Source organism: Procambarus clarkii, chromosome 77, assembly GCF_040958095.1.
Source record: "Procambarus clarkii isolate CNS0578487 chromosome 77, FALCON_Pclarkii_2.0, whole genome shotgun sequence".
Lineage (NCBI taxonomy): Eukaryota > Metazoa > Arthropoda > Malacostraca > Decapoda > Cambaridae > Procambarus > Procambarus clarkii.
The window spans coordinates 5,846,409-5,855,702 of NC_091226.1; positions in this window are offsets into that span (position 1 = coordinate 5,846,409).

Genomic DNA, 9,294 nt, shown 5'->3' on the forward strand with positions numbered 1-9,294 from the left:
AACAGATATAGCATGGGAAACAGAGCTCAGGGGAAAGACGGCCCAAGATATGATGGATTACATCACGCAGAAGTGCAAGGACGCAGCGAACAAGTTTGTCCCAGTCCAAAAGGAAAACAGAGAAATGAAGATGAGAAACCCATGGTTTAATCAAAGATGTAGGCTAGCTAAGCAGCAAAGTAAAAGGGCATGGAGAAACTATAGGAATAACAGGACACTGGAGAGCAGAGAAAGATACCAGAATGCCAGGAATGAATATGTCAGGATGAGAAGAGAGGCAGAAAGACAATACGAAAATGACATCGCAAGCAAGGCAAAGACTCAGCCTAAATTGTTGCATAGCCACATTAGGAGAAAAACAACAGTAAAGGAACAGGTTATGAGACTAAGGATAGGGGCGGAAGGATTCACTACAAATGACAAGGAAGTGTGTGAGGAATTGAATAAGAAATTCCAGGAGGTCTTCACCTTAGAACAAGGAGAAATTCCAGAGGTAAGTGAGGGAATAGCTAACCAGGAACCACTGGAAGAGTTTGAGATTACCAGTGGGGAAGTAAGGAAGTGTTTACTAGAGTTGGACGTGACAAAGGCTATAGGCCCAGATGGAATCTCCCCTTGGGTTCTAAAGGAAGGAGCAAGAGAACTGAGCCTACCACTCTCCATAGTGTATAACAAATCACTGGCAACAGGGGAACTGCCAGATATTTGGAAAGCAGCTAACGTAGTCCCGATATACAAGAAAGGGGATAGACAGGAGGCACTGAACTACAGGCCAGTGTCCCTAACCTGCATACCATGCAAGCTGATGGAGAAGATTGTGCGAAAAAAACTAGTGGAGCATCTGGAGCGAAGGAACTTTGTAACACAGCATCAACATGGGTTCAGGGATGGCAGGTCCTGCCTCACAGGGTTACTTGAATTCTACGACCAGGCAACAAAAATAAGGCAAGAAAGAGAAGGGTGGGCAGACTGCATATTTTTGGATTGTCAGAAAGCCTTTGATACAGTGCCACACAAGAGGCTAGTGCGAAAGTTGGAGATGCAGGCTGGAGTGAGAGGGAAGGTACTCCGGTGGATAGAGGAATACCTAAGCAACAGGAGACAACGAGTCTGTGTGAGGGGTGAGGTCTCAGATTGGCGAGACGTCACAAGTGGAGTCCCGCAGGGGTCAGTCCTTGGACCTATACTGTTTCTGGTATATGTAAATGATCTCCCAGAGGGTATAGATTCGTTCCTCTCAATGTTTGCCGACGATGCAAAAATTATGAGGAGGATTGAAACAGAGGATGATAGTAGGAGGCTACAAGATGACCTGGATAGACTGAGTGAATGGTCCAACAAATGGCTGTTGAAGTTCAACCCGAGTAAATGCAAAGTAATGAAACTAGGAAGTGGAAACAGGAGGCCAGGCACAGGATACAGAATAGGAGATGAAGTACTTAATGAAACAGACAGAGAGAAAGATCTAGGAGTTGATATCACACCAAACCTGTCTCCTGAAGCCCACATAAAGAGAATAACGTCTGCGGCATATGCGAGGCTGGCTAACATCAGAACGGCGTTCAGGAACCTGTGTAAGGAATCATTGAGAATCTTGTACACCACATATGTAAGACCAATCCTGGAGTATGCGGCCCCAGCATGGAGCCCGTACCTTGTCAAGCACAAGACGAAGCTGGAAAAAGTCCAAAGGTATGCTACTAGACTAGTCCCAGAACTAAGAGGCATGAGTTATGAGGAAAGGCTGCGGGAAATGCACCTCACGACACTGGAAGACAGAAGAGTAAGGGGGGACATGATCACAACCTACAAAATCCTCAGGGGAATCGACCGGGTAAACAAGGATGAACTATTCAACACTGGTGGGACTCGAACAAGGGGACACAGGTGGAAGCTGAGTACCCAAATGAGCCACAGAGACGTTAGAAAGAACTTTTTCAGTGTCAGAGTAGTTAGTAAATGGAATGCATTAGGAAGTGATGTGGTGGAGGCTGACTCCATACACAGTTTCAAATGTAGATATGATAGAGCCCAATAGGCTCAGGAATCTGTACACCAGTTGATTGACGGTTGAGAGGCGGGACCAAAGAGCCAGAGCTCAACCCCCGCAAGCACAATTAGGTGAGTACAATTAGGTGAGTACACACATATATGCACCCTAAGTGATTCAACAAGAGGCTTGCAACGGTCTCTATGCAAGGCATTTTTACGACTATGGGAAGTCTGCAGTTGCTGGTCTCACTCCACAACCGCCTAACTGGAGAGTCATGTGCATCCTGCACATACATACAGTAAGCAAATATTTTGGTTACTTTGCTAAGATTCCTGGCAGCGCATCATTATGAATGAAGTACATGCGTATTTCTTGGACTCCATTGATGGTGTTATCTCTGAATTCTGCGAATTTCCTTTTCGTATTCCATTATATAATGACGCAAAGTATGCGAATAGTTAAACTTGCTCAATGAATTTGTGTTAGCTTGCTAATGTAATTGTATGGGGGTTTTAAGTTTGTTGAGAATATAATTGAATGCTAGTTTAGTTCATTTATTATGAATCCCATCATGTGGGGCGGGTAGTGGGAAGGGTTACCACGGTGGGAAAATGGACTCTGGTAATGAGCCCAACAATTCATTTTTGGCTCAAGCAAGAAAAACAAACAAATAATGGGTAAACGAAATTGCCAAAATTAATTTGTGCAAGTTTTGCAAATGTGATTGTAAAGTTTTTTTTGCATAAGTTTGAGAATATATAATTGAATGTTAGTTTTAATTCATTTTATTAATGCAGCCCCCCCCCCTATTCCCATCTTGCTATGGGGGAGGGGGCCTAAGCCGAGCAGTAGTAACATCTAGAAGTCTGCTGCTTTTATTGGTTGATCCATAGATGTGTACTGGCTTCTCTTGCATCATCATCGCATTAGTAGCAGTTAATAAATTAAACAACTAGCATATGTAAAGAGCTAGTCTAACAATTTATGTTTATTTTTTTTTTATTTTTATCAGGCCCACTGCCCTTCTATCCAGCAGACTGCTGCTGGATGGGTTACAATTGAGCCAAAAACAGTTGGTCAGGACGAGATACGGCCTCATTTTAGAGACATTTACTATAGAAAAAAGCTTGAACGTCGGGGACTGAACGCGGGCCTGCACGAGAGTTGTTCTTGACACTCAAATGTTTAGAGATTAAAATCTCTATAATTAGAGGGGGCAACTAAAATACTGCATTATTTAGTGAAATATTGCAATGTCCAATAGTTTGGACGTTGGGGAACTGAGTCAGGACTTGCACGAAGGTTACTCTGCATGAGGACACACGTGGGAGAAAGAGAGGAAGCAAGATTTACTCCCTCGGAAAACCTTAAAAAAAAATTTGTAGGCCAGAGTTTTGAAAACATTAGCAAACCTTTTGATACAGAATGAAACTCTTAAATATTAACATACATCTTGAAGAATAAATCTTCCTCTATGAGATATATCTTTTTAGTTTGTTTAAAAGTTTTCATTTATTGTAAAAATGATGCCTTCCTAACATGGCTCATTAAAATAATTTTTTGTTTATGAAATCGTGTAAGTATTTATGCAATATTTATTATAAAACAATCATAATACGCAGTGGCATATCATTTTTATAAAGAGGCTTTATAAGGTAAATATAATGGCAATGCGAAAATCTTTCTATCTGACGTATTTTTGTTTTAAATAAATACACTTGGGCGAAAAACATGTCTATTGCCCGCGTTAGCGACTTGGGTGGGCGCTTGCAGATTCTATGTATTTTAATCTCTAAACATTTGATTAAGTTTGATCCCCAGGGTCAAACTTAATCTGTGTAAACACTCTATGCAAATTAAGGGACCTAGTCTATGGAACTCACTCCCTAGTGAATTGAAAAACTGTAAAACTTTTGCCTTATTTAAAAGCAAAACCAAAAAGTACCTAACTTCATCTATTTAGTTTCCTACACTGAGCTTTAAATTTGCTCTGTACCTAGTGGTACCCAATCTCCTAATTTTTATGTAATATCAAACAACCTTATCATTGTGTTCATTGCTGTCTTCTTTTATGTGCTAGCCATATGCTGTATTGTGACTACCAATTTTTGTCAACTACCATTCAAGCTGTCATTGCAATCAATCTTATATTGTTTCTGCTGTATTGTGCCTACCAATTTGTTGTCAACTACCATTTTAAGCTGTCATTGCAATCAATCATAGCTACCTATGTGCTTTAATATACTGTACCTATAATTTTCTCTCATCTTTTTTTTTTTCATTCCATGTAATCTGTTAATTTTTTTGTCTATAAATTTTGCAAGTATTTACCTCCTTAAAATTTTCTTAGATTAAGGACCTGCCCGAAACGCTGCGCGTGCTAGTGGCTTTACAAGACTGTAATTACCATAATTGTATCCTCACATTCCTTATGTACATTCTTGTATATGCATAAATAAATAAATAAATAAATAAATTTGAGTGCCAAGAACAACTCTCGTGTAGGCCCGCATTCAGTTCTCGATGTTCAAGCTTTTGCTATAGTAAATGACTCTAAAAATGAGGGCGTATCTCGCCCTGACCAACTGTTTTTGGCTCAATTGTAATTTCCCATCCAGCCGCAGTCAGCTGGGCAGGACCCAGTGCAGGTTTGGAAGGCTTTGGAAATTAAAGCACCGTAAGATTGTGAGTGTTCAAGTCTAGGGGGGACTAAGCATTTTTGTTGTGTGAATGTGCAAAGCCCGTGTTTATTTGTGTAAGTTAAAAATTGAGTTTTTGTTTGTGTATAAGAGTTTAGCAATGTGTTTAAGTAAGATTGTGCAACTGTTTTAAGTTTAGGGGGGACTAAGTATTTTGCGCGAACGTGAAAGCCCTGGGTTTATTTGTGTAAGTTAAAAATTGAGTTTTTGTTTGTGTATAAGAGTTTAGCAATGTGTTTAAGTAAGATTGTGCAAATGTTTTAAGTTTAGGGGGGACTAAGTATTTTGCGCGAATGTGAAAGCCCTGGGTTTATTTGTGTAAGTTAAACCAAAAAAAAATGAGTTTGTTTTGCGAGCGAGTTTGTTTAAGCATGTGCTATCATTAAAAAACTTCCAAAGTAATGACAGTAATGCCAAAATGAATTCATCTTTTCACTTTTTTGAAAGGTGGAGGTGTAACATTTTCTGAAAACCATTGCGCTTGATATACCACGGCACTGACATAAGTCGATGCGCTATATGAAGTTATTGGGCCCCCACCACAATAGCTGAAAACTATTATGATGTTAAAAAATGAAATTTAATACAGAATACGAACAGATTCCCAGTATGTATTAAATTGCTTAAACCACTCAACTACTTTCCTTTATAGTATATTTACGAGTGTCAAATTAATGTATGGAGTGTCAAACCCAACACAATATGGCTGAGGCCCCACTATTTAAACTTCTTTTCGTATGCTATGAAATATCACAGGTATTGTTAATGCTTGTAACGTTTATTACAAAAGATAGACATACATTTGATGCTATTTTTCATATTAAAATCTAATTTGAGGCCCGAAAAATATATCTATAAACAGGTTAGAACCATTCAAATTCAAGTATGCCTTTTTCACCAGTATTCAACTGAATACCACAGAAAATGGAATCTTTACTTTAGCTACAGAAAACGGAGCAAAGCCAAGGTGGGATGACTGAAATAAACAGTTTCCAACCTGACTCTTCCCGCACATAAACATGTTTTCTTGACCTCATTTCAAATTATATAGAGTACTGAAAGCTCATTTTCCATAGCAAATATACTAATGAACTCATTTTACGACTAGAACGCAAACTAGGACCCCTCATTCAGATTCAAAACACGAGAATTATTGACTGAACATTTCCCCACTATCAAGCACACAGGACTCTTTAAAGCTATCTTAACTTCTTTAAAACCCCAATATGACCCATTTCACATGCAGATCCTGTTCTATGACTCGCCCTTCATGTCAATGTACCCCACAGTATCATGCAAATTCAAGATAAGGCTTACTACACCTATATATCCAAACTTGGTCTTTGTAAGAAATCTTGACCCCCCCTTGTATGCTTGACCCCCACTGGGGTTATCCACCTCTGACCATTACAGAAAATGGAGCTGTGCCCAAGGGCTCCCTATACTATTCAGTCATAGCCTCATTAAAGTACTCCAAAAACTTCTATATTCGCTTTCAACTGCATTTCTTGGTTTGAATCTATTGAACATTCACCTTCTGATCCATTCAAAAGTAAGAGCCCCCAAATTGATACCGTAGTACTCTCGTAACACCCCCGGGACAAATCGTGCATTTTTGCTCATGCCATTAAAATACTCCAAAAACGTTTATACGCCTTTCACCAGTGAATTTTTTGGTTTCCAACTATTGAACATTCATCCTCGGTACCTCTCATAAGTAGAGACCCCCTTCTTGAGGCAATAGACTCATCTTAAAGCAAGGCGACAAAAAGTAACAAAAAACAGGTTAGGATAGGGCACCAGTTCCTCAGGTACACCATGGGTGGTGGTCCCCCCGGGACCCCAGGGGGGACCACCACCCCACAACCGCCTTCAGCCAGGAGCGCGCTGACTGTGCCCTAACCTAACCACCTAAAACAAGAGGGATGGACGATCTGGCCCGCCAGGGTCAAGTCGGCATGGAAGTGCCCAACCGTTTCTGAAATTTTTTTACCTCAATCTGTCTCCTTATTCACTACTCACCAAGCCCCCTCACGACGCCTACGGGCCGGATGGGGAGGGGGTTTGATTCATTAAAATTATTGCTTATCATTATACTATTTATTATTATTATTATATTATTTATTATTATAATTATTACATTATTTATTATTAATTTATTATTTATTATTATAAAATAAAAAAGTCTCCACTCTGAGTGTGTTTTCCTTCAACCGCAGACAACTGTATTTCCTTGTAATTAGTGTTAAACACCAGTGTTGTACCGTCGCCAGAACTACATCAGTGTCCATAATGAAATGTTCCATATTGTTTATCATCTGCTGTATTCCTTCAACATTTTCTGGTATGTTAGATTACTTATTTTTATTTGTAGTTGTTTTTCCACATTATACCTATTAATATTTTGTTAACTAAATCTAAATTATTTTAAGTTAACCCAAAACGCTTTGCGTAGTAGTGGTATAATATTTATGTGTGACCCTGTACCTTCCTCTGACCTTCTTTGTACCAAGATTCTTATGAATAAAATTATTTACACAGGGAAATCACAGTAATGCGATAAATCAGTAAGAAAATCCACAAGAGCCGTGATGAGGATTCGAACCTATGCGCTGGGCTCACACACTCAGACACACACTCTATAGGCAACTAAGCCATGGTATACATAACAAAAAAAACTGCAACCTTGGATTCTGCTGAACCCACGAGGTTCCCAGCTCCTTGTTCTTATATCCCAGCTCCTTGTCCTCATATTCCAGCTCCTTGTCCTCATATCCCAGCTCCTTGTCCTCATATCCCAGCTCCTTCTTCTTATATCCCAGCTCCTTGTCCTCATATTCCAGCTCCTTGTCCTCATATCCCAGCTCCTTGTCCTCATATTCCAGCTCCTTGTCCTCATATCCCAGCTCCTTGTCCTCATATCCCAGCTCCTTGTTCTTATATCCCAGCTCCTTGTACCCATATCCCAGCTCCTTGTCCTCATATTCCAGCTCCTTGTCCTCATATTCCAGCTCCTTGTCCTCATATCCCAGCTCCTTGTTCTTATATCCCAGCTCCTTGTCCTCATATTCCAGCTCCTTGTCCTCATATCCCAGCTCCTTGTCCTCATATTCCAGCTCCTTGTCCTCATATCCCAGCTCCTTGTCCTCATATCCCAGCTCCTTGTTCTTATATCCCAGCTCCTTGTACCCATATCCCAGCTCCTTGTTCTTATATCCCAGCTCCTTGTCCTCATATCCCATCTCCTTGTCCTCATATCCTAGTTCCTTGTCCTCATATCCCAGCTCCTTGTCCTCATATCTCATCTCCTTGTCCTCATATCCTAGTTCCTTGTCCTCATATCCCAGCTCCTTATCCTCACATCCCAGCTCACTGTCCTCATATCCCAGCTCCTTGTCTTCATATCCCAGCTCCTTGTCCTCATACCTCAGCTCGTTGTTCTCATATCCCATCTCCTTGTCCTCATATCCCAGCTCCTTGTCTTCACATCCCAGCTCCTTGTCCTCATATCCCAGCTCCTTTTCGTCATATTCCAGCTCCTTGTCCTCATATCCCAGCTCCTTGTCCTCATATCCCAGCTCCTTGTCCTCATATTCCAGCGCTTTGTCCTCACATTCCAGCTCCTTGTAATCATATCCCAGCTCCTTGTCCTCACATCCCAGCCCCTTGTCCTCACATCCCAGCTCCTTCCCGTCATACCCCAGCTCCGTGTCGTCATATCCCAGCCTCTGGTCCTCATTTCCTAGCCTCTGGTCCTCATATCCCAGCCTCTGGTCCTCATATCCCAGCCTCTGGTCCTCATATCCCAGCCTCTGGTCCTCATATCCCAGCTCCTTGTCCTCACATACCAGATCCTTTCCTCACATCCCAGCTCCTTCACGTCATATCCCAGCTTCTTGTCCTCATATCCCTTCCCTGAGGTATATAGGCATACCAGCCGAGCGGTTGCTCCTCATAATTCGTCCCCTCACCTCACACTTGCACTAACACTGGAGAAACTTACTAGTGAGGTAGTCGTCTTCGTCAGCGCTGCCTACGGACACGAGTTCGCTGCCCAGCATGTCGTTGCAGGAGCCGTGGGCGGTGTCCCAGTCGGCGGTGGTCGGGGAGAGGTAGTAACAGTGGTTGTTCCAGTAGCTCCACCCGCTCGGGCACGTTACTGTTGGTACACAACACAGGGGGGCACGTCAATGTTGGTACACAACACAGGGGGCATGTCACTGTTTTCACACAACACAGGGGGCACGTCACTGTTGGTACACAACACAGGGGCACGTCACTGTTGGTACACAACACAGGGGGCACATCACTGTTGGTACACCACACAGGGGGCAGGTCACTGTTGGTACACAACACAGGGGGCACGTCACTGTTGGTACACAACACAGGGGGGGCACGTCACTGTTGGTACACAACACAGGGGGGCACGTCACTGTTGGTACACAACACAGGGGGCACGTCACTGTTGGTACACAACACAGGGGGCACGTCACTGTTGGTACACAACACAGGGGGGCACGTCACTGTTGGTACACAACACAGGGGGGCACGTCACTGTTGGTACACAACACAGGGGGGCACGTCACTGTTGGTACACAACAC